The following is a 25,507-nucleotide window of genomic DNA, read 5'->3' as shown; positions in this document are numbered from 1 at the left end:
CATTGTAGATGGATTAAAATGAATTCCCAGACCAATAATAGCCACCTAACCATCACTGGGAACCGTAGTCATGTGTCCTTGGGAGGCAGACATAGCCTTGCCTGGCCTGGGCCAGAAGGTCTTTGCGTGTCCGGATGTCCCTCAAGACCACAATGGCACATTTGTCTGATGGTTTAGCATTTGGTGTTGATGGCTGGCGTTGTGCTCAGGTATATCATGGCTGGCTGTTCCCTGTTTCTGGGTACCTTCTGGATGTGGCTGACTGTGACACTGACTGCTACACCAGGGCTCTGTGGCAGGGCTGGCTTGGAGCAGGCCCAAGAGCCCCCTTTTCTCTACTATGTCAACCAGCACCAACCCCATACCCCCACCCAGGGTCCCTGACTCAGGTATCTTATTGGGGCTGCACTGTAGCCTATGGCTTGCCTGTCTCCTTGCGGTGACCCCTGGGAGACATCCCATTGCTGATAGAAGCCACGTGACTATTCTACCTCCAAACTTAGATTTAACGCTTAGGATAAATATTTTGAGTGATTCTCCCCAGTGTTTTATATGAAACATTTCTCTTTTTTTTGCGTTATTTATTTATTTTTGGCTGCACTGGGTCTTCGTTGCTGTGCGTGGGCTTTCTCTAGTTGCGGCGAGCAGGGGCTACTCTTGGTTGTGGTGCATGGGCTTCTCACTTCGGTGGCTTCTCTTGTTGTGGAGCTCTAAGTGCACAGGCTTCAGTAGTTGCAGCATGCGGGCTCAGTAGTTGTGACTCACGGGCTGCAGAGTGCAGGCTTAGTAGTTGTGGCGCACAGGCTTAGCTGCTCCCGCGGCATATGGGATCTTCCCGGACCAGGGATTGAACCCATGTCCCCTAAATTGGCAGGCAGATTCTTAACCACTGTGCCGCCGGGGAAGTCTGAAACATTTCTTTTTGATTTAACTAAAATACAGTAAGAACACATCACTTAAAAAAAAAAAAAAAGGATCCACATCTTGGAGGATGGGAGAGAGAGGTGTGGTGAGGAGCGGCTTTGCTGGGCGCCCATGGAAACAGCAGGTAAAGGTGGAGCCACAGGTGTGGGCAGGTGGGAAGGTGTAATGGTGGTAAGCGAAGGAAGTCCTCTTCCACTGCTTTTATATCTTCAGTGGCTTAGCAAACAGGCTCTCAGCTCAGAGTGAGGGTGGGAAATGTTCCAAGAGAGAAGAGAAATCAGGAAAGTAGGAAAGTAAATGGACGAGAAAAACACAGTGTGAGGGTGGGCAGCCTAAGGCCCCGCTTATGGTTAGTGATACCCATCTGAAGTGAGATCAGCCAATGGCTAGTAATGTACCCCGGGCCAGAACCTCTCCTCTCGCTGGGCCAGATGGAAGATCGAATAACAATCCAGAGAATTCCTGATGTGAGGGGCCAGCTCCCAACAAGTTCTTGCTAGTAGCTGGGGGCCAGTAGGGCCGGCCTAGAGCAGACTGTGCTACCAGCCAAAGACCCTGCTCTTCAGTGCAGTAACTGTCGCTGGAAGATTTGTCCATTGTTGGGCTGTGATGTGGATAGCAAAGTGCTGATGCCTCAGGCATTGCTGAGGTGGTGAAGAGTGGAGGTGCACCTGGGGAAAGGCCACAGGGTTGGTGATATCTACACATGTGAAGGACCCAAGGCACTAGTCTTCCAGCACTGAGCTGGGTGGCTGGGTGGTGCTCCTGTGTCAGGGGATGGTATGTCCAACTTTGACAGCCTTCCTCAGGGCCTTCTGTTGCCCTTTGGGTTCCAGAAAGCCTCCTAAGTGACCTGCCATAGTTCCTCCATGACTGGCTTGTGGAGTGACTGGGTGATACCCACCCCCGTCTAACAGGAAACTCATCACACTAGGTTATAAGTCATTGTCTGTTGTTTGTTATCCCTGGATAACAGAAGAGTGAGAACCCTACCTTTTTTTTACCACTTTATCCCTAGTGCCTGGCAGAATACCTGAAAGATAGTAGATGCTCATTAAGTTTTGAATGCATGAATACATAAAAGAGCGCTGGCAGGAAGGAGGGGTGGAACAGAGGGAGGGAGGAAGAGAAGGAAGGAAGGAAGGAATTCTTGTTACTATATCAGGGCTATTCTGGAGGAGGGATGTTTAAATTGGTGGTAGCCTGTATAGAAGATATAGCAATGCAGCTAGGTGGAGGGTGGTGGGAGCTGATGAAAAGGGCTTTAACAGGGCCCTCTAAAATGAGGAAGACACACTGGAGGTTGCAGCGAGAGACCAGGAAAACTGGGACGTCAGTGGCTGGCACAGATGGGGATCAGGTGCTATTTTGGTGAGGGTGTCAGAAAGGTGAGAATAAAGAATGATGGTCAAGATGGGCAGGAGGGAAGCAGGAGAGGGTTCCTGGGTGAAGAGCTGAGACAGACCCACAGCTCAGCAGGTGTAGTGGGTGTGTTTGAAAGGCCCCGGCAGAGATGAGGCCCCTGCAGCTTGGCATCCACAGAGGAGCCCAGTGGCTTTAATGATCCGCCTCTCTTTCCTGTTCTTTCTGGAAAGAAGGGATCTCCCCTGGACTTGCTTCATCCTCCCCACTTCCTACTCTCTCTGACTTGGTACTTTAGACGCCAGCCTCTGGATTTTCTTGTTTGCAGTTGGCTTTCTCTTTTCTCCAGACCTTCGAACCCATGGTTCTCCTGACCTAGAAAGCTAGCTCCACCCTCAAACCTCCTTCCTAGTGACTGCCTCTTGGCCCTCAGATTTTGCTGAGGGGTAACGTCCCCTTGAAGTCCCTGTTCTGCCTTCCCAGGTTGAGTGGCTGCCATTTCTATGTTCTTCATCACACTCTGGGCTACTTCCTTTAAGGCACATATCGCAGTGCAATGGCTTGCTTACTTCTCTGACTCCATCTCTAGACGTGAGAAAAGGGGTATGGTTAAATATTTCCCTAGTGGTCACTCAGTGGCAAATAAATCAAAGGAAAACAAAGCAGAAGCCCTGAGAATCCTCTCACTTGTTGAACAAAACCATGTGCTTTTCTGTTGCCTGTGTTTTTATTTCGCACCAGGCTAGTGTCTGAAAGCAAACTCATGCCAAACAGGATTTCACTTTCTCTGAGTTAACGGGCAAAATTTGCTTTAAAGAAATATATATATATATATATATATATATATATATATATATATAATTTTTTTTTTTTTTTTACTATTTCATAATGTTTATCATTTGTAAATATGTGTTTTAGGAGCAACTTTGACCTACCTCATCAGTCCAAGGTTTTTGATTTATGTAAGCTGTGCCTTATCGATATGGGTAAGATGAATCAAAATGAAATTAATATATTTTGAATGGTTAAGAGAACTGTAATAGACAATTAGAATGTTTCGAAATAACTGATGCAAAATGTGTGTATATTTTTGTTAAAAATGTTTTGAATTACAAACTCTAGCACAAATAGAGGAAAGTGCATAATGTATATATATCCATATATATATGGAACGATTATAACAAATACTTATAAAGTGAATACATGAAACCACCACTCAAGTCAAAAGCTAGGATGTAGCCAGCACCCAAGAAGTCCCTCATAGGCTCCTTCTCAATTATACCCCTTCCTCACAAATGGAAGTAGCCAGGAGCCCCACTTTTCTGGCCTTCACTTCCTTGCTTTTCTTTATAGTTTCACCACTGGTGTAGGCATCCCTAAATGATATAGTTGAGTTGATTTCAAGTTTAGTTTGAACTTTCCATAAATGAAGTTCTACCATATATATTCTATTTTATCTTGCTTCTTTTGCTCAACATTATGTATGTAATCCCATGTTTTTGCAAACAGCCCTGAGTCGCTACTTTTTATTGCTGTGTAGTATTTCATTGCGTAATAAACCACAGTTTATTTTATTAGTTTTTCCAAAGAGCCAGATTTTGGCTTTATTAAGCTTTTCTATTGTATGTTCATTTTCCTAGTTCATTGATTTCTTCTCTTACCTTTATTATTGCTTTTCTTCTATTTTCTTTGGGTTTAATTTGCTGTTCCTTTTCTAACTTTTTAATATAGATACTTAGCTCATTAAACTCAGCCTTTCTTTTCTAATATATGCATTTCAAACTATAAATTTCTCTTTGAACAGTATATCAGTAGCATCTGACAAGTTGATATACTCTGTTTGAAATATTTTATAATGTCCTTTCTGATTGCCAGCTTGACCTATGGATTATTTAGAAATGAATTCCTTAATTTACAAACATATGAGGAATTTCTGATTTTCTTTCTTATCGATTTTAGCTTAATTGCCTTGAGGTCAGAGAACATTCTCTGTATGGTTCAGTATTTTGAAAATAAGATTTGCTCTAAGATCCATTATCTGGTCATTTTGTTGATTTGTACAAATGTTTCATGTGCTTAAAAAGCATGTGTATTCTGAAGTTGCCAAGTACACTGTTTTTATGTAAACTTTATGTAGAACACACACATATATAATATATATATAAGTGTATATTCTTACTATATATTTATATTTTTTGTTTATTCTATCAATTACCAGGAGGGAGATGGTGAGTTAAAATCTCCCACAATGATTATCTATTTCTTCTTTTAACTCTACAGATTTTTGAGTCATATATTTTGAGCCCTTGTTATTAGGTACATAGAAAATTGGAATTTTTATATCTTCCTGATTAATTAAGCTTTTATCATTATGAAATGATTCTCTTTATTTCCGGTAATCTTTTTTTGCCTTAAATCCTACTTTGGTATCAATTCAGTGACATGGATTCTTTTTGGTTAGTGTTTGCATAGTATATCATTACCTGTCCTTTTCTTCAGTCTTTCTTATTCTTTTGTTTTAATGTGTCTCTTGTAAATAGCATCTAGCTGTATTTTTGAATCCAATTTGTCACTCTTTATCCTCTAATTTGAACATTTAGTTTATTTATACTTATTGGTAGCTTATGATATATTTACGCTAAATCTACCATGTTATTTTGTGTTTTCTATTTGTCTGGCCTCTTATATGTTTCTTCTTCTCCTTTTTCTTTTTTGTTCCTACCATGTTTCCCTCAGTTTGTCTTTCTGTGTTTTATTGTGGGTTTTTCTTCATACATATCTACAGTTAGCTAATTTTTCTTTAATTATAACCTCCTATTGAACCGTCAATTGAATTTTAAATTTTAATTTCTATTGCTATGTTTTTCAGTCCTAGAATTTCTCTTTAGTTCTTTTTCAAACTGACTACGTCATTTTTTATAGTTTCCAATTCCCTGCTCAGATTGTCAGAATTGGCATCTATTTCTTTAAATAGAGTAAGCATTATTATTTTACAGCCTGTGTCTGATAATTTAAATATCTGAAGTCTCAATAGGTCTGTTTCTATTGTATGTTATTTATTGTAGATTTTGCTCATAGTGTTTCATTACCTTATATGACTGGTTATCTTTGACTGTGTGCTGGGCATTGTGTTTTAAAATTATTATAATAAATATTAAACATACCAAAAAATAAATAAATAAAAATAAAATTATTGTAGAAGTATTTTGAAGCCTAATATGATAGTATCTTCTTTTAGAGAGGATTTTAATGCTTCTCCCAGATGCATAGTGGACACTAGCCATTTGGAACCAGTTTAATCCAAGCTCAAGGCTTGAGGTTTTCTGGACCATCAGATGAGGTAAAGCTGGACTACAAGTCCAGGCAATGGTTAGTTTACTTGTAGTTTACTCGAACTTACCCTAAGGGTGGAGTTATAGCTCAGCTTAAAGTAAGAACTATTTTTATCTTTGTCTTTGTTGAGCATAGACTTCCATCATCTGACTTTCTGAGGCTGCTAAAACTGCAGTTCTGTTTCACAATTGTTTCTTCTGAATCAGCAGATACCTCAGGGTAACCTAGGCTTAATTCTTGGGCTTCTCATGTTCTCCAGGTGTTCATCTGACATTCTCTCCTGGGCTTCTTGACTTTTTGGTGTTTTAAGATTTTAAAATAATATTCTGTTCAGTTTTTTAAAGTATAACTGTATTGCATTAAAAATGTTGTACTACATAAAAGTGTAACTTTGGACATTCTGGTTTTAAATCCTGCATATTACATGTCATTTGAGAGAAATGCATCTTTCTGGATTTTAACTTTGTTCCATCTTTTAGGTCAATGATTAAAACATGCTTTGCTTCTACTGCCTTGCAGGGAGACTGAATGTGGCACTTTGCCATATCTGTGGTCCTGATAAAATTATATGGATACAATCTTCTACTAACAGCAGTGTTTGGCTTAGTGGTGGCTGGATCTGTATTAATATTCAGGGTATTAATTGGTGATTGGATCAACAGGAAACCAAGAATAAAAAGTAATACATATATAATGATATGGTAAATTATGACCTCGCTAGCTTTTTTGGTTTACTTAGTGAAATAAAATACAGATATGAACTTAATAACAACAGGGCATAAGTTTTAAAAACTAGAAAAAGCGGTATCCAGCTTTCTGTCATTCTCTGGTACTATATTTAAAATATTTTATTGTAGTTTTTAGATATTTATCCATCACAGATTTTTAATATTAAATTCCTAAAAACATGTTTCATTTTAATACTCTGGTATTACCTATGTATAATACACTCATGTAATTTCTATTAAAGACAATTTCTATATGTAAAAGATAACTTTTATACCAAGTAATCTGTCTAAACTGGGAATTACTATCTGGAGACTTATTTGTTCAAATGTCAATCTATTTTTAGCTTTTCCCTCTAATATCTCTTTAACCTTCCTTTACCCAGGAAGAATATAGGATTTCTTAAGTTTTTCCAAGTCTTTTGATTACCAGTCAGCCTGATTGTTTTCATTTCACCTAGGTTTGGCAAGGCATTCTCTGAAAGCACAGCACTGAAAAAGCTAACTTATTTAAAATCTGGACTGTTGGTCCTTAGGCCATATTGATAACTTCAGTCACAAATTAAAGAAGAGTGTGATATGTCAGTAAAAAATGTAAGTGCTTTGATTTATCTAATATCCTGCTTTTCATATCGTCTTACTCTCAAAGCATGTTTTCATTTGCTTGCAAAACCGTTTTTTTTCCTTCTTCTTTTGGTTGTAAAGGCTTTGCCTTTAGTGAGCGCACAAGCCTGCTCTTTGCTTCCTACTCAGCCTGTGATTACTGATGGGAATGATAACCCTGGGTGGCACAGGGGTTTGGTCAACTGCAGTGACTCTGCATTAAACAATTTTGTAATAGTAACCTGTCTCTTAAAACCAAGAGTAAATATTGTTTCCCTTTGCAGTTGGTCATGTCTTGCTCTTCACTCAGAATGCCTCTATCACCACCTGCTGTGCGGTCCTGATGCTTGTGTTCTCATACAGAAGGGAGCTGGAGCAAGTATGGCAAGGCTGGTTCACTGTGAGTGTCTGCCATCTCCCCCCCTGTGCTGTGAGAGTGAATGTCACAGGCAAGACCAGAATGCCCTTCAGTGAGTCATCTCTGGATGGCCCTGCTCACTGATTTGGGATCGGGCTAATCTTTAACCAGTGTTCTCCTCACCCCTAATTTGTTAATCAGAGTCTAAATCTCACAGTCATGAAGGCAATAGAACAGCAGAGTCTCTGTCTGCAAGGTACAAATTAGCACCGGATCTGGTGCTACTGGGGTGGGAAGAAGAAAACGCTGAGAATAAATACAACAACATTTGGCTTCAAACCTGCATTGAACCTCTTTCTCTCAAAAGTCTTTGGGTTCATTTAGATGTTCTTCAAGCTGTCAGATAAGTAACTGTATGTATTACAATGGGCTGAGAAAGTCTATCCCTGGGTTCCAAACTCCGTTTACCCTCCTTCCATAGGTGGTCTGCTTCACAGCTGTGATCACCTTGGCAGCCTTGGCAAACCTGGCCAGCACAGCACTGACCATCAGCATTCAGAAGGACTGGATTGTAAGCCTCACAGGTGGCAACAGAGGCCAGCTGGCTGGTGAGCTGTGGCTATAACAGGGCATCACAGGTTCTCTAATCTGCTGAGAAGTAGGACTGGTTTAGTGAACAGAGTTGATGAGACAGTTGGCGCTCCGAGAAAGGCAGGAAAGTAGCCTTTAATGGAAGGTATTTGGAGTCAAAGAGACCTGCATTTGAATGCAGCTAAAACCAGCTATGGCTCTTACCAGCTGCAAGTTACTTAACTTCTCTAGACTTTACTTTCCTCAACTGTAGAATGAGAGAAATTATGACAACCCCCCACCTTGCCGCCAGCTCACTTTTGGGAAGGATTCTGTGAGATGATACAGGATTTGTAAAGCACTTAGCACTATGTCTGGACATGGGAAGCACGTAAGAAATGGATGAGATCGTTATTATCAAAAGGATATATAGACCATACTTTCGGGAGAGAAACCCCTCTGAATATATTACAGAGGTTCTTTGGTCATTTTAGATTTGAAAAATTAGTGAATTAAAAGATTTCTTAATTTTCGTCCATGGTAAGCTTCTACTTTCCCCAGAAAATTCATCCCCAAGTGTGACTTGATTATCACCTAATCACTAATAGTGAGAAGTAGAATCTTTTTTTTCAATAATGGAGCTAAATGGAAGAATCTGGCATCTTTTTATTTTTTCTTCCATTTATAAAACTTGGATCATTTTCATTGTGAGATATTCAAATTGCCAACCTAAAGCAGAAGATCTTGTCTTACCCTATATTTGTGCAGTTGGTACTCTTGGCTAGAAAACGTTCATGAGAGTTGATAGCCAAGATAAAGGAAGCTATTACAGAGGAGTCTATTAAAATATACTCCATACAAAGTGTAGAAGCCCCTTATAATCATGTTTTCTTCTAAACTACACTTATTTGGATATACTGTGGCTTAAATAACAACACCCAAAATAAAACAGCTATGTGGGTACAAGCCGGGTGACATGGTGTTGAAAGTGTCCTGTCTCTGGGTAAAAGAAAATCTTCCTGCTTGCTGTTAATTAATTTTAAAGAAATCTAAAGTAAAGCACAGATTCAGATTTGAGGTTTATTCTAATTTTAAAAATCATCTTGTAAATATGTTCTTTAATGATGGTGGAATAGTTAAGAGAATAAACTTTAGGGTCAGACTGCCAGGGTTTGAATATCAGCTCCACCATTTACCTTCTCTGTGACCTTAAATAATTTCACTTCTTTATGTCTCAGTTTCTTAACTTGTAAAAGGGAGATACTACGGACCCCTTACAGTTGTTGCGAGGATTGAGTGAGATGAATATGTGTAGAAGGCTTAGAACTATGCGTGTGGCAAAGACTATTCAACTATTTCTATCCTTCGTTCTCTGTTTTTTCCCTCTCTTCCCTGTCAACGTGTTAGTCATAATAATGGCTATTAATACTGTTGTTGTTCGGACAGTGGGATGTGATAGAAAGAGTGCTGAGACAGGAGTTGGAATAACTCCAAGTTACCTAATCTCTCTAGCCCTCAGTTTACTCATTGGTTAATTGTTCAAGTTCCAACAGAACTGATCTCAAAGGTCTTTTCCAGGTTGAAAATCCTATGATTAATCTATAGTCAGACTAAAAGGGATCTTTCCTGTTTTCACTGCCATTCACCCAGTGTGAGCTCGCAAATCTAGCAAATACATGACATTAAATTCACCAGGAGGAGAGACTCATGCACTGAGTTGTAGTGTTTCCGTCCTCTCACTTACAGGGATGAATGCAGCTGTCTGGCGGCTGGACCAGATCATCAATATATCTGCTCTCCTGTTCATGGGCCAGGTGATGACATGGGCATCTCATGTGATCGGTTATGGTTTCATTCTTCGATGGAGCTTGGTTTCACTTCTTGTTGAGTCTCTATTTCTATCCAGGATTTTTCAACTAGTTCCCCAGTTGGCTGTAAAACCCCAGCGACAAATGGGGGCACTTCCTAGAAAGGCGACAGGAGGCTGTGAACACTCAAGGTGATGCAAACTCAGAGACAGCTCTTGCTTTTTTTTTTTTCCCCCTCCTTTATGTCGATGCTTCTTTTCAGAGCTTGTGTCTAACTATAATCTTAATATTCTGTCTGCAAATGTGCCTCAAACAGTGAGAAATGAGAAGTCTTCAATAGTGCCATTTGTTATTCAGTTCATATGGTTGGTGTCATTGGTGGGAGCAGGTGGGTCTGCCATGTACAGTTACACAGGTTGTACACTACACAACTCCAGGGGCTCCATTAAGAGAGTTTCCACTGTGAGTAGCACTCCCTGGGGACTGTGCAGTTTACAGCCTGCAAAACCTATTCCATGGTCCTTAGGGCAAACTCCTTCCTATTTTATCATAAGCCTCTTTCCTAAATATGCTAAGCTAGAGAGACAACTATGTCAGGGAATATGGGCTGTTTTGGTCAAGACAATAGATAAATTGGCCATCCCTGCTATCAGCAGTGTTTTTTAAATCAGAAATTGCTTATCATCAGGATAAGGATGACAGGAAGGTAAACCTGCCAATAAATATGACCCCATTCTCTCAAGATAAGAGCTATACCTGCCTATTGACAATGTTGCCCATCTGCCTGGGCAACACAGCCCGGGCATTGCTTCTGACCTCAGTTTCTCTTTCTGGAGTTCTTTTTTTTTTTTTTTTTTGCATTGGTATATCTCTGAAAATGGATGATCACTTTATTTATGGTTATTTTTACCTATTACTTTATTTTAAGCATGAGAATTTTGACATGAGAATTTTAAAGAGAAATGTAATACAGTACCAAATGGGAGAACAATCATGGAAAAAATACAGCCAGTCGACTAATAATTTTTCAAAAATTGTATCTTAATCTAAGCAATTTTGCTTTATTGTTGATTATGTGAAACTAAGTTGCAAATCACAGACATTTCAGGTAAGCACAGAAGTTGAGTTGGTAAAGTCAGTTTCAAACAAAAGCTAAGTTTAAGACAAATGAAAATGAAATCATATTTTTATCTCAATCAATGAACTCAAGGATCTTAAAAACAGATAGAGATGAGGGTCTTGCAGTTGTGGTGTCTAATACTGAACTGAAAGCTAGGGTTGATTTTCCCAATTTGGCCAGTTTAGATAGCTTCCCATTATTCCCACATTCTTCATCCATGGTCCTCAAATTGTGCTCTTAAGTGACAAGAAAAATCCTCCTTCTTGATGGTCTTCTGTCAGGCGTGATTGAGTAAGCCTGGTATTGACACCTGACTTAAACTGGACAAGTGAGATTATCATTTTGGATAGTTGGAATTAAGATGAGGAAATTCGAATTCAGTTTGGTATAGTTTCTTGAGGAAGGATGGGTAGGCTTCTTTTACCGACTGTCCAGACTCTGGAACGCCACACTCCGAGGCCTCCCTCAGGCTGTGCTGCCTTTCCCCCTGCTGTGCAGGTCCTGGACTTCTTATAATTATATTTTCTCTCAAGTTGTTTTGCAATTAAAGCTCACCAGATCTCCTTGTATGGATAAAATATAAGTATTTATAGAGATAGGTAAATAGATAGATATACATATTTAAATGATGGATGGATGGATAGATAGGTAAATAGATAGATAGATAGATAGGGTGAGCTATATCTTCCCATCTATCACTTTTAGTTGTGTGACCATGTGTGGCTAATTTATTCAAACTCACTGTGTCTCACTATCTGTAAAGTAAGGATAAAAATAACAGAACTGATGGCAGGGAAGCGATTAGATAAGATAGTCTACATAAAGCTCTAGGGAAGCGATTAGATAAGACAGTCTACATAAAGCCCTATTTCCTTCTGCATAGAGTAGAACTTAAGTCAATGTTGGCTGTTTTTTTCATTGTTATTGTTATCTTTACAAAAAAACCCTGCTATGGCAATCAATTCTTTTCTATAACCAAATTCACCCTTCCCACAGTTCTTGGGCTAGAGTGGATTTAGCCCACCTGACCCTCTCTCCTTCCTTCATAGCCTTATTTGGCTCTTCTAGTCCTTTTTGGAGTTTGTCTTAATTTGTGCTAAATACTTCTTACAAATTGTTATGTACTTAAAAAATCTGTTTGCAATCATTGCCTATTCTGTCCTGGAAGATGGAAAGGTATTTGTCATTTCCTTTTCATGAATATCTGCTTCTTCAGAAAAATAACCAGAGGAAATATCCACCACTCTTTCCAAGAGTTCATTACCACATCTCAAGCATGTGCAGTTTTGTCTTTTACTCTCTCCCATGTCTTCCCTCTCCTGTCAACGTCCACCTTCCTGAATTTACTGTTTGTCTTAGTCTGGGTTCTTTCAAGAGCAATTCTGGGACTTCCCTTACATCTCCATCACCTTGCTTTTCTCAGGTGTGATCCTGGCAGGAATTGTGAGCAGTGGGTCATGTGTGGCATAGGATTCTGCAGCCTGTGATGTTGCTAAGTAATCGTAGAAGCATTTCATGGTCTCATCACTGTGTCATTGTCAGTCTTCATCATTCATTCACTAAGAACCCATTATGTGACAAGAACTGTCCTAGACACTGGGGATACCTGAGTGGTTTAATCAGACAAGGTCTTAGCCCCACTGAGTGTACAGTTTGGATGGGAGACCAAACAGTGAGTAACTAGCAATGGCCAACAACACAAAGTGACAGGAGCTATGTTAGAGAAGGACAGAGGATTGGAGACACATAGGAGGGACATCAAATCTGGTCTTGGGAGCTGGGGAAGCCTTTCCAGTGGGAGCCACAATTAAGAGATCCCTGAAGGGCAAGCTCGGCAGGTGACATGAAGAGGGAAGAGTGCTCTAGGCGGGGTGGGAAGTTGTGCAAAAGCCGAAATGTGGAGATGCGGAGATTTGGGGAAGTGAAAATAGTTATTTCCAGGAGTCAAGCATGTAAATGCTACAAATGGCATCCACATTGAAGGAATATTTTGACCTGGGTCCTTTCCTTGTGGAGTGGGATGGGGAGAGGGGAAAGAAGACAGCTTGGTGGGCCCAGAGCTTTCCTTAGCTGCCTGGGGAAGGGGAGGGAAATCCTTTCCCAGAGACAGGGTGCCTGACTCTGAACATCTGCAAGCTTGTCTCCCCTGAGAACTTGGTCTTGGAACTCTGCCACCAACCAAATGTCATTCATACATGGCAGTGAGGACATATATGATTTGGTTAGGGTGTTTAAAAAATTGTTTTGGTCATTTTATGCCTGATGAATTCAGCAGCGACATATCGGGTATCAACACTGATGGGGCTTAACAGCATATTGGCCCCGAGTGATTCGACCTGCAGATGCCCAGTCTGGGAAGAGTCTGGACCTTGCTCTTAGACATGGACTCCCTGTGATCCGGTTTCCACCCAGGAGCATCATTTCTTTGCCCAAGCCCTGCTCCCTCCCCTCAGTCCAACCTCGAGGCCACAGCTCAGAGCCAGGAGATCCCCCATCCCCAGAGCAAAAATGAGGGAGCGGAGAGTGTCGTGGTGGGTGGTGGAAGGAGAGTATCAAAGGCTGAACCGACTGTGTCTTCCTCCTTCATTCAGCGTCTCTCTGCCTGCCTCTGCTGTGAACCTCAGCCCCGACTCCAGGCGCTGGGCTCCTGCAAGGTCCCTGCCCTCCTGGGGCTCAGAGCTTCCCCTTCTCACCCCTGGGCCCACAGCGGGGTTGGGGGCATGGGGTTTGGGGATACCTTTCTGCTTTCTATCAAGGAGACCCAGAACCCCTTGGTCCACAGAATCTTGGGAATATTGGGAGAGGGGAAATGAGAGTTTTGTTGGTCCAATTCCAGAGGTTATAAAACCACGGGCTAGCTTGGGAACCTCTTTCCTCTGATGTAATGTGCATGTATGAGAAATTAACTGTTCGTAATTCCTAATAGCTGATTTAGAAACCTGTTCTTTCATCTGGAGATGACCCAACCTCTAAAATATTTTAAGTGAAGGACCTGACAGGTGAATTATCTTTTATTAGGCTATTTGGCTTGTACTCCCCAGCCTTTAATTGCATGAACGACTGAGAGCAGGTTGGCCATTTAAGATTTACACAATTCACAGAGTATTATGATAATAAACTAGTTCTAAAGGAAAAAAAAAAAAGAAGTCCATATGGAAATATGTTAATATAAATGTTTCAGACATTACATGAAATTTCTAAAAATCTTAAAAAAAAAAAAAAAGTCCAACTGGCTCTTCCTGACACAAAGGAAACATCACATTTAGAGAATGTGAAATCTCATTGGCAATGCGGATGTGGATCCAGGCTGCCTATGATGTTGGCACGTTACCTAAGCTCCCTGTGTCCCTGTTTCCTTGTCTGTAAGACGGGATAGTGATGATAGTACCTACCCATCAGGGAGAGTCGTGGCGGGTGGTGGAAGGAGAGGACCAAAGGCACAGGTATTGGAGCTATTTGTTAAAAATGAATATTAAGTCTCATCTTCAGTCGTCATCATCATTTTTATATTTTGGCTGTGATTGTGGTGCTTTCACGAGCGTTGTTGCGTGAGCGTGGAGTGCGGGGTGGACGGTGAGGTGGAGAACCACGATGCTGAGTGACACGGATGCTGAGTGAATCCCGCACACCCACTGCCAGCAAATGCCATTCGCATTTATTCCCTGCAGAATTACAAATCACTCCAGGGGTGGTGGTGTGGTCAAAACTGCACGCGTTAAAAGCACCAGTGCCCCCAAAGGATATAGTATTGTCCCTGTGTTAGCGTGGTTAGCGTGGTTGGGCCTGGTGGCCGTGATGACGTGTGTCTCACCAGGACCGGTGGCCTGTGGCCTCCTTGCTGTCTACCGTGGATCCCTAGGCACAGAGCTCACCCGAGACATTGGCTCAGTATATACTTGTTTCCGTTCTTAGTGGAAAGGAAGTTACAGAACTCTGGCTGCAGCAGGATTTGACATATTACCCCAAAGTCACTTTGCTTTTTAAAATCTAAGAACTGCGACTCTATACGCCCTCAATTTATAAATAATTCTGTCAGTGCAGAATCAGCTCTCGCTTCCAGAGCTTCACATTGTGCAGCTGCAGTGTTTCATAAATACCTCTGACCTGTCCGCACTGCTTGTTAGGGGCCAGGTGTGTGGGTTTTATAGGTGAGCTCCAGCTCAGAGTCCTTTGGCAGACCAAACCCTGAGGCTTCGAGGCCATGCCAGGTGGTTGGGACGGCCCAGAAGGGTGTGGACCCTGGGCCAGGGTCCCAGGTGCGGGCTACCGCAGGGTGACAAGGGCAGCCTAGGAGGACAGAAAGCCTGGCCAATGCTCTGCAAAGGCAGACACTGGAGGGCACGGCATATTCAACCCAAATAATTCTTGAGTTTAGAGCTGAGTCCAGAGATCAGGACAGAGGCGAACAAGAGGCCTCTGCAGGGCCAGCGCTGGGTCTCAGGGAGAATCCAGAAGGAAACCAACTATAGGCAGAAGCTGGGAGCAGGCACAAGAGCCCCCGGGACTGGCTCTCAAGGACAGCATTGCCACCTGGTTTCTGACTTATTTGGTGCCTGTATGGCAGGTCCTGAGGCTGCTTTTGAAGTGTAATCAAATGTAGCCTCTTAATGTGGTCAAAGGTGGGGGAGGGGAGAGGAAGCTCATTCCTTCTCTGTCAGATCAGGAGGGAAGAGGAAACACGCGGAACTGGAGCTGGATGTGAAGCTCAAGACTTTGCTCTCTGTCCGAACCATTTTTGGAATGGAATGGAGACATAAATAGATACATCTAAAATGAAGTTATATCGCTACCTAGTGATAATGGTGGCGATGGTGATTCAAAAATACAGTTTATACTACCACAAATTATTGACGGTAACTACCATGCCAGGCATGATGCTGCCCACTTCACAGTACTGTCTCTTGTAATCCTCCAGCGAGATGGGATCTAAAGATTCCCATTTCACAGCTGAGAAACTGAGCCACCGAAAGCTTCATTTACCCAGTGTGACCGTGCCCGTCAGTGCCAGAGCCAGAATTCTCACTGAGGTCTCTGACATCTCTTTTTATGTCTTCTCCCCCCACACTGCTGCCCTGTAGGTGTTTGGTCCTTTGACCTCACTGTGAGCCAGCTTCTTCAGGAGAACATTCTGGAAACAGAGCGAGGGGCTGTGAACGGTGTGCAGTGTTCCCTGAACTACCTCATGGGCCTCATCCACTTCGTCCTGGTCATGCTGGCCCCGCAGCGTGTTCGGCATGCTGGTCTTCATCTCCACCCTGTTTGTAACCACGGGCCAAGTGCTGTATTTTTTTAATGCAAGGAAGGGTAAGATTACAAATGCCCATGCTCAGAAGACAGCGAAGAAGTGCACTTCAACCTGAGAGGTAGGCAGCACCTCTGACCACTCAGAGCCCTACTAACACTGGCCCCATGTCACTGTTTCCGGTGATTTCCCCGAGTTGCTACTGGGTGCTTACCTTGTTCCACTGCTACATTTGAGAGCAATTATGTCACCATCACCTTTGGCAATAGCATCAACTGCTTTAAATGCATCTTTGGGGTGATGGCTACAAGCCAGAGTTTGAAAGGGGTCTGACTCGTGGCACGCCCATTAACAACTCAGATTCCACTCCAGACAACTTGAAGGGGCTTGTTTTAATTTTGCCAACACAATTCAACGTTTTCAGGTTTTTATTGTTCTTTGGGTTCTAAAATTAGGCAGGATCTTCTGGTCAGTATTAAAATTAGAGTTAGATCACGGTCAGTGATGTTTGGTCTCAGTTCCTTGGGTTTTTGTTCTACAGCTGGTTTGTGAATGTCCTTTTGACGGGCTGTGTGCCCCTCACAAGGACTGAAGCTATCTGTTGAATTAGATCATGGTAACAACCTTTGGGTGGTTTCTGGGGTCTAGGGTCAGGCCAGGGATCTGACGATCCCTCAGCTGACTTGGGCAAGCTTCGTCTCAGCAATCAAGCTAAGACATCCAGTTTGACCACCACTGATTAAGAAAACCACTAGTTTGTGATGAGCAAAATTTGAGTTTCTGGCTGCTTAGAAGCATAAAACTACCTTCTGGGGAGCCTAAAAGAAAACCCATATAGCTCTTTGCTTTAAATAATGAATTGCTTCTTTGTAAATGCTGTGGAATAGAAATTCACTTAGCAGTGAGAACAATGAGGCTAGCAATGAAGGCTCCTCAGGCCTCAAAATACAGAGAACCTTTCTGGGGGTCGGGGGGGAGTCACATTTGGGGAATGGCCTGTAGCACACTCAGTACCACCTTAGCAGGTTGGTGCTGTTGGGAATGACATTTTCTAAGACAGGGTTTCTCAACCTCTGCACTGTTGACATTTTGGATCAGATACTCCTTTGGTGTGGAGGCGGTCCTGTGCATTGTAGGACACTCTGCAGCATCTCTGGTCTCTACCCACTAGATGGAGGGAGAAGCCCACACCCACACACTTGTGAGCATCATAGGTGTCTTCAGACATTACCCAATGTCCCCAGGGAGGGTAAAATACTCCTCCCCCCATACCCCCTCTTAAGAACCACTGCTTAAAGGAAATGTGAAACCTAAAGGAAAAATCCACCTGTTGTTAAAAGACAAAAATGACCAAAAGTCATTCACAGTAAGGAAATCACAAAAGGGAATTTTGCACAGACCTGCTTCTTAGAGCTGAGTTGAGTGAAAACAAGGGAAGGAGAGAATTTTGGGAACATTTTGCTTAACATAAGGTACTTTGAAAAAAACTGTACTGTATATAAGTTCTGGTACTACTTATGGTGCCACCTCCCCCAATCTTTCCTTTTCCAAGAAAAAACCTAAAGGCTACGTTACTACACACACACACACACACACACACACACACACACACACACAACCAACTAGGTCAGGAAACCAGAACTGTTCCTCGCATAGATTCTTCACTAAGGAGGCTGTATTTTGAGGAGGTAGCACATCACGTCTCCTGGCCCTTAATTAGCCCAATGAACACACAAGGACTTGCACAGGCGAGTCTCGGAACAAGTGTTTAATAAATCCATCCTGAAGTCTTTTATTTAAAACCTCCAGAAGTGCTAGCAGCTTGAGTGTAGAATTTATGTCAAGTCTTCTAAGTACCACTGGCTCTCTACACCTGCACCTCCTGCCCTTGAAAAATTAGCTGCTTACCTGTAAATTCTGCATTTTAAGTGCTAATTTTACTCTTGCTTTTCCTCCAGGCCTTGTAGAGTAGGACAGCAACATCTTTCTATTGGATCGTGGAACGACTATCTCCATGTTTCCATGAATATTTCATGTTTTAGACCAGTACTGCCCAACAGAAATATAATGCAAATCACATTTATATAATTTTAATAATATATTTCTAAAATATTATCATTTAACTTGTAATCAATATAAAACTGAGATTTTACATTCTTTTTTATTGAAGTATAGTTGATTTATAGTATTGTGTTAGGTACAGGTATATAGCATAGTGACTCGGTATTTTTGCAGATTTTATTCCACTCTAGGTTACTATAAGATAATGGGTATAATTTCCTGTGCTATACAGTATATCTTTGTTGCTTATCTATTTTACATATAGCAACTTGTATCTGTTAATCCCATACCCCTAATTTGTCCCTTCCCACTTCCTTCTCCCCTTTGGTAACCACAAGTTTTGTTTTCTGTATCTGTGGAATCTAAAAAATAATACAAATGATTGTAGATGCATTTTAAAAAAATATTAATTCTTCCAAAGCTGATGTTTCTTACACCTCAGCATGTCAATTTGCACTAGACACATTTCAAATGCTCAATAGCCATATGTGGCTAGTGGCTACTGTACTGGAGTACAGTTTGGACTCTGTGATGATTCCCAAAGTTCCACATATTTCTCCACTATAGGAAGCCTATAAATGATACAATGGGCTCTATTCTGCCAGGTAGTGGGGGTAACATGCCAGAGCATTTGTCCAACTGGAAAATCATTCCATCAACTACAACATTCTGATCTGTTTTCCAGAAACAATTCATGGTGACATACATCAACCTGAACTGACTGGATTTTGTCTCTTTATCTCTGAAACAGATTGATGTGCAGCTGTTCTGGAAATGCAGATGGCAACTGGGGAGGGTACCTCAAGATAATTGGCCCTTGCTGTACAGACAAACTCAAGCAGGGGGCTTTCTAGCCGTGGTTGCATAGTCCCAGATAAGTCACAATTTTATAACAAAATATCAGAATCCGAAATCACAATTTTATAACAAAATATGAGAATCAGAACTTTTCAGTTTATGAACACAAGGTAAATTTTGGAAAGGCAATCCTTATGAGTACAAAATTAAAATAAGCCTTTCATACACATCTCTGGCTGTTTATTTGTTCTCAACATGGCTTTCCTCTTGAGGTGTTATCCCTGACCTTGGCTCACAGGGGTCACTGGTTGACTGACCTTACTACCCTGGTCAAATGCCTCAGTCTTTACTATCTCTAGATCCCCCTGTTTAGTTATCTGGACACCTTCTCTGTTCTACTTCTTCCTTCAAGGTACTTCAGATCATGAGGGAGAAAAAGCATCTTCTCACTTGGGTTCCAGGGAGCCTAGAATGTAAATGACCCTGCCCCCTCCACCTCGTCCATTTAAAATTTATATTCAAGTGCCAAATGACCAACTTGCCAACCGGATTTCCTCTGGCTCCTAGGAAGCTCAGAGCCAAATTGGCGGGAGCCTAAAGCATGAGGTCTAATGGTTTGGTTTTATACCCTGCTCTCTTCTTGCTGAGCTTTTATTCCCTCCTCTAATTATTGTATTGTTTGCTATTTGTTTATAAGCCACCCCAGATCATTCTGGGAATGTGGTGGGGGTATAAATAGATATAATACTCTCTTTATAGTTTGTCCTAACAATTGAATCTTTCAGATATTGACTCAGATACTGAGTGAAGTTATTCCTTAAAAGAGAGGTTGAGGGAGGCACATTCTAACCAGCTTCATCTTACCAAGTGTCACAGATAAACCACACCGTGTAAGTTCCATAAAGGCAGGAATCATCCATCACAGGACTTAACACACAAGAGAAACACAGTAAATATTTACCAAATTATATAAATACTTGTTTGTGGAACCTCAAATAAAAATACATACCTTAGTTTGGAATATTCACTTGAACTACAAAGACCTGTTTTGTTTTTGTTTTTTTTAAAAATATTTATTTATTTAATTGCACAGGGTCTTAGTTGTGGCATGTGAACTCTTGGTTGCAGCATGCATGTGGGATCTAGTTCCCTGACCAGGGTTCCAACCTGGGCCCCCTGCATTGGGAGTACGGAGTCTTATCCACAGCGCCACCAGGGAAGTCCCAAGACCTGCTTGCTTTTTTTTTTTTTTTTTTTTTTAAATGACATTTTCGGCACACATCTCAACTATCTATTTTTAATTTATTTATTTATTTTTGGCTGTGCTGGGTCTTCGGTTCGTGCGAGGGCTTTCTCTAGTTGCGGCAAGTGGGGGCCACTCTTCATCGCGGTGCGGGGACCGCTCTTCATTGCGGTGCGCGGGCCTTTCACTATCGCGGCCCCTCCCGTTGCGGGGCACAGGCTCCAGACGCGCAGGCTCAGTAGTTGTGGCTCACGGGCCCAGCTGCTCCGTGGCATGTGGGATCTTCCCAGACCAGGGCTCGAACCCGTGTCCCCTGCATTAGCAGGCAGATTCTCAACCACTGCGCCACCAGGGAAGCCCGTGCTTGCTTTTAAGAAACAAAAACTACTTGTTTTTAAAAATGGAATATGCGCATTATTGAATCTAATTATATGACTCAATCTACCTGAACTGACATAGTGATGGCACTACTGCCAATACCAGACAAGTGACATCTGGGGAGGTTAGTGACTGGAGTTCTTATGTAAGATTTGACATTTTCAGTGAAACCATAACCAGTGAATAGAATTGTATTCCAATCACATTTTCTTTTATAGTCGTAAAGATTCTCTTCATGACCATAACTCCTCCCTTGGAACTAATAAATCCTCTGAAAACATTTCATTCAGCTCCAGATTTGCTTCACTTCTCCTCAGGGCACTTGAGCACAAAAGAATGGCCTGGTAATTTTAATAGTCATGCTGGCCATCTTTTCACTCTTGCTTTAGCTCTTCTCAACATGTAGGTATGTGCTATGCCAAGGAGGGCAAGTTGACTGCAGCCCTGGGACTGGCTGCAACTCACTTTGGTGATCCTAGGCTGTACTTAATCAAGGTGCTAGATAACTCTGTATTGCCACGGTACAGGGAAGGGAGTTGGGGGGAGATGGAGCAGGTTATGTACCACACCTGGAAGCACAAGGAGGCATCTGCAGGCACTGCTTCATCCTACAGGCAAGATGGCCCAACACAGCTGCCAGTGCCCACGGTCATGGTGGGTAGGGCTCAACAGGCTCCGTGGCTAGACCTGTTACCCACAGGAAAGAACAGTGACTCACAGCCAATACTTGGCCCATCCTTTTTTTTTTTTTTTTAAGGAAATAACATCTTATTTAACTGTTTATTGCTTGAAATTTTTTTTGGGCCACACTGTTAGGTATGTGGAACTTCCCCAACCAGGGATCGAACCAGTGCCCCCTGCAGTGGAAGCTCAGAGCCTCAACCATTGGACCACCAGGGAAGTCCCCATCCCTCTTTTCAAAAACACCCTTGAATATCCCCAGAGAAAAAGTAATCCATGTGACTTATGCATCAAGCTTTGAGATTAACCCAAACCCAATTACTCAGCACCCAGAACCTCACTTACTCCCTAATTCTCTCACTTAATTCCCTGTTTTAGCCAGTATCGGCCAAAGCCATTCTAAATTTTGTTGGGTAACAATTTTCACACTTCATTTTCTGCTACCATGTCGCCACTAGTGTACATTGTCAAGAGATGCAGAGAAAAGTGCCAGGCCGCTCACACCCTGCCAAATGGGATTGAAAATGCAGCTGTTAAGACGATGAGTGTGTGCTGTTGCCTGAACCATCCATAAAGAGAACCTGTACACCCTTGATGGGTGAGCATATACACTGATGGTTTCTTGAGTATTTATTTGTGCACGAGTCACTTACATGACCCCAAGGTAATTTTGATGTTTTTGCCCCTCTAATCTCAGTAAATCATTCAATTACTGACCTAAGACTGTCTTCCCACAGATTGCATTGGAAATGTCATTAAGATGCCGGAAAGGGTAAGTTTTTAAAGCCATGTTTATTGAAGTTGAATTTACATTCAGTAAAACTCACTCCAAAATGTGACCAAGGCAATCAGCACCATAATCAAAGTGTAGAGCAGTTCTTCAACACACCCCCCCCACCCACGACCAAACCCTATGCAGCAAACTCCTCCCTGCTCCTTAGGAATCCACTGATACCATTGTCTGTCAAAGGGGTCAAATTTAATCATCAAAATAATCTATTATAGGAAAAACTGTAAACACAAAAAAACAAGTTTTTAAAAGGATACTTTGAAACATACAAAGTTTAGAATAGTCAAAAGTATGGGATTTAGAACTAACCTTTGTAAATTCAAGCAGCTGACAGTTTTCTTAAGATAGCTGTATTGATAGAATAGCTAGTGTAGTTACTATGTTGAGCTTCAGGCTGGGGTTGGTTGGCAGAAAAATGATTTTAAATAGTTTAAATGGAATTGAATTCTACAGAAATTCTCTATGGGGCAGATACATGTTCTTGCAGATATTTGGCACCTTTTCAAAAGTCCTCCCCTGCTACCACCATGAAAGGGACAGTAAGCAAAAACCTCTACTCTGTATATGTCACTCGTCACATGTTCAAATACACCTTATCTCCTCGAAAAGCTTTCAAGCACCAGCCCTGTAAGAAAAGTATCACAGTAGGTAATTAGAGCAGCAATTACTAAATAAGATGCTATTAAGAAAATACAGTGTCTAGGCCATGTTCACAAAAGCAGTGCAGGTAAGGAAAATGAATTCCCCAATGTACTACACATTGTCAACACAGGCATAGTAATGTTCTGACATAAAAATGAAAAAAAAAAAGTTTTCAACTCAAAATCCTATTTTCCTAATGCTAGCAATTCACCCTCAGCCTCTGGAAGAGTCTAACTCAAAATGGCCACCATCACCAAAGATAAACATCTTGAAAGATTAGATGCCAATCACTTAAAAATCCTTTTTTCCCCCCCTACAACAACCTTTTTCTGTACATAATAAAGTATTACCTATTTCCTAGAGCCCCCTCACCACCACCATTTTATTTAAAACATACTTTTTAAAGGTGGGGAGGGGTGTGATTGCACTTAATAAATTCCTACGTATCATGTTGGCCTCAGGTAAATCCTTTAACCCATCAGAGCAGGATATCCAATCAGATTAGAGTTCTCATCCTTGGCCAAGAATTCTATTCGTATTTATTAACTCAAGCCAAATTCTTTCCATTTGGTCCATACCTGTTTGCCAGCATCTTGAACTGGACTGAGCCTGGTAGGAAATTGAGAAAAACAATGTTAAGAATATCATATGCTAACTTTTTATGGTTTTGTGTGTGTGTATGTGTGTGTTTGGTAAAGAGTCTTTTATTGGGGTACCTACCAGCTACCTTTGATGAATAAAAAGCTACCTTTAAGTAGAGTTACTGTAAAGCAGCTACATTCTCCAAACTTCCTGACACTGGGAATCTCCTGTAATTTCCAGCCAGGAGTAAAATAAGTAGTGAACTAAGTGCCAATACTCTGGGAATCCATTTTACAGAAAGTCAGCAGTCATCAACTTTCCTACTTTCCAATCTCCCTGTTACAGTTGCATGGAACATTATCAATTTGGAAAAAAATAAACATGACTGGCAACAGTATTTACCTAGGAAAGAGGGAAACAAACTTTTAACATTTAAAAAAACCAAAGGAAGCCTGAGACTTGCTTACCCAGAGGCGCAGGCAGAGCCCAGGGAGTGGGCAACAGTCCTCAGCACTTGCTCAGTTTCCACAGTCCTTAAACAGACACTGGCTCAGGCTCCTGCTTCCTTGACCTGCTGCCTGGCTCTCTCAGCCCATGTCCCTCTCCCAGAGGGAACCATTTGGCTCAACAGGAATCCCCAACATCTAAACCAATTGTAAAACAAAGCCTGACCACTGCATTTCTCTCTGTGGTAGTGCCGTTCACCAGAGATACAGGTAGTCGGGGCAGGGAAAACTGTGTGTTCCCACCCCATATATATGGCTGGAAAGGGGGTGCCTAGGACAGTTTGCAACGCTGCACCTTGTTTCCTCTTTAAAAGCATGATAAAATTGATGTCCCATTCGGTTTCCTAATTAGTAAAATTAGTTATTTTCTGATCAGTAAAAGGGTCTTTCACCACTGAGGCAAATATATAAAACACCCCACAATCCTCCCATTTCAAGAGAAGATTACTAAGCGGTACCCATGATAGCTATAACGATTCCTTCATTTCATTCCCTCAACTCTAAATTTAGATCTTTACAAATTTTATTGAATTTGGAGAGTAAACCTTTCTATAGGAATGTATAGCAGTAAAACACAGTAAAAATGCCCACTGATGCTGAAGAGAGCCACACCGAAACTTAGAAACTCTTCCTTCAGACAAACTTTCTCTAGGGCAACCTTTCCTCTTTATCTTGGCGGACACAAGTCAGAACCCCAACGGTGCCGACTTTTTCCCAGGACAGACAACCATAACGAGCCTCACAGCCTAAAAATGTTGGAAGAGGGTCCCATGCTGCATAACGCGGTGCCACTCCTGAAAAGTTGGGGGAGAAAATTGCTCCCTCATTAAGGCTCACAGTAGTTAACCGCTCCCGCAAGACTCAACGCCAGACCTTTTAAAGAGCCCAACCGCCGGGCGAAGTGGCAACTGGAAGGCACTTGTGGCGGGGGAGTGTCTGTGTGGGCGAAATTACCTCCGTTTCTTGCCAACACCGGAATTAACACTGCTCCACAATGAAGCTTAAAAGTGTTTCAGGCCCGTGATCTTAACCCGCTTCCTAAACTGGCCGTTCCGGGGTCGTCAGAGCCACCGGACGGGCGGCGGCCCCGCGTGCGCCTAGAACACGGACACCGTCCCGGGCTCTGCGCCTCCGTCCTGGGTCAGTTTCATTCTCGAAGTTTTGTTTGTTGTTGTTTTCTTTTTTCATTGCAAAAGGAGCTTGAAGCTCCCTGTGGCCCGTATCCCTTGGGCGTCGGGGTCACAGGTACAGAAGGTGCCAGGCGCCTCGGCCCCTGGGAGGAAAAGGGGGCGCTTAGGCGCCAGGAGGGTCATTCCCGGGGAGGAAGGGTCCCGGCACACTGAGGACGTCCCCGCCCCAGAGGGGCCCTCACAGCAGCTCCCCTGGGGGCTGGGAGGCCTCTCCCGAGCGGGTGCCGAGCTGGGGCCAAACCCGAGTCCCAGCCGCCCAGACGGAGCGGGCCCGGGTATAGGAGGGGCGCGCGCGCGCCCGGTAAGCGCCACTGGAAAGACCCCCAAGCCACGTGGCGGGCTCTGACGTCGAGCTGGTTGGAAACCACTTACCGAGTCGTGCGCCGAGGCCGAAAGGGGAGGGGAAGGGAGAGACCGAGTTTAAGAGGGGCCCGGGCGGTCAGCACCCAGCAGCAGCCAACCAAAAAGTTGCCCCAGCACCCCGCCCGGTCCGGACCCGGCCCAGCACCAGGCCGAGCACCCGCCCCGCCAGTGGCGCCCGGAGGCCCTCGCGCGCCCCCTGCCGGCGGCCTGGGGCAAGCGGGTAAGGCG

General features: G+C 42.6%; 1 long non-coding RNA gene and 1 other non-coding gene across 8 annotated transcripts in view; one reads left to right on the top strand and one right to left on the bottom strand.

Moving 5' to 3' along the window:
• The window catches only part of LOC130708614 (uncharacterized), a 56,000-nt gene that overhangs the window by 13,129 nt on the left and 17,364 nt on the right, over nt 1-25,507 (top strand). For 2 of the 7 annotated variants that reach the window (XR_009008896.1, XR_009008890.1), the window contains exons 3-6: nt 3,205-3,272; nt 6,806-6,938; nt 7,232-7,347; nt 15,882-24,866. This is a non-coding gene — a long non-coding RNA (uncharacterized LOC130708614). The remainder of the gene's footprint in view (nt 1-3,204; nt 3,273-6,805; nt 6,939-7,231; nt 7,348-15,881; nt 24,867-25,507) is intronic. The other 5 variants (XR_009008895.1, XR_009008891.1, XR_009008893.1 and 2 more) reach the window with 5 other exon arrangements.
• Nucleotides 23,091-23,161, bottom strand: LOC114238142 (small nucleolar RNA SNORD93). The gene has a single exon (XR_003623558.1). It is a non-coding gene; the product is annotated as a small nucleolar RNA SNORD93 (small nucleolar RNA).

Source organism: Balaenoptera acutorostrata, chromosome 7 (genome assembly GCF_949987535.1).
Source record: "Balaenoptera acutorostrata chromosome 7, mBalAcu1.1, whole genome shotgun sequence".
Taxonomy (NCBI): domain Eukaryota; kingdom Metazoa; phylum Chordata; class Mammalia; order Artiodactyla; family Balaenopteridae; genus Balaenoptera; species Balaenoptera acutorostrata.
Note: the sequence above shows the minus strand (reverse complement) of the source record. Positions and strands in the feature narration are given on the sequence as shown.